We start from the raw sequence: 669 nt of genomic DNA, 5'->3' as shown, positions 1-669 counted from the left end.
GGTGGTAGGTTGGCTGTGCTTATACATTGTAGAATGATAGATAGAGGTTCCTAAGCATCATATATAAACAATAACATACAACGTAATATTGTTTACTTAGAAACCTTCATTTTAGCAAAGTCATTTCAACAGCTTTCCATAACCCTGATTACATAATGGTCTCTGATTAATCTTAGTTGTCAACAGTAGCTACTAATTTTACGCCGTGATCCTTGTATAACACGTTAGGATTTAAATACATTAATTTGGGAATTCGCATAAAACCTAAACACTAGTTTCCCGAACATCACACAGAGCACACCTTATGGAACAAAACCCCCAGATCATTATGCCTACTTCCAATTTTGCCTTTTCATCGCAGAGAAACTCTCCAACGGGCGGTCGGCGGTCGGAGCGAGGGTGAAACAGCTGATGCAAAGATGATGCTGACTCACTGTGACTGGAACCCTCTACGGACAAGAGCTTAGCCGAAGCGTCGTGATCAGTCGTCGCGGTTCCAGTGGAAGAGTCGTAACCCTTCCGCGCGCTGCGACTCCCTTGCAACTCCCGTGCGAATAGTGTCTGCCACCTCGGTAAGGAGCCTGCGCGGTTGTCATTAGTATTCTGCCCACTCAAAAAAATCTTTAGAAAAAGAAGTAAATTTTGCAACCACAAATTATGTAACCCTGC

General features: G+C 43.3%; 1 long non-coding RNA gene across 3 annotated transcripts in view; it reads left to right on the top strand.

Moving 5' to 3' along the window:
- Positions 1-568, top strand: part of LOC119592847 — a 3,294-nt gene extending 2,726 nt beyond the window's left edge. For all 3 annotated transcript variants that reach the window (XR_005230481.1, XR_005230483.1, XR_005230482.1), the window contains exon 4: positions 362-568. This is a non-coding gene — a long non-coding RNA (uncharacterized LOC119592847). The remainder of the gene's footprint in view (positions 1-361) is intronic.
- Positions 569-669: the final 101 nt, after the last annotated feature.

This window comes from Penaeus monodon, chromosome 31 (genome assembly GCF_015228065.2).
Source record: "Penaeus monodon isolate SGIC_2016 chromosome 31, NSTDA_Pmon_1, whole genome shotgun sequence".
NCBI classification, from domain to species: Eukaryota; Metazoa; Arthropoda; class Malacostraca; order Decapoda; family Penaeidae; genus Penaeus; species Penaeus monodon.
The sequence above is the reverse complement of the archived record's forward strand: the minus strand, read 5'-3'. Positions and strand labels throughout refer to the sequence as shown.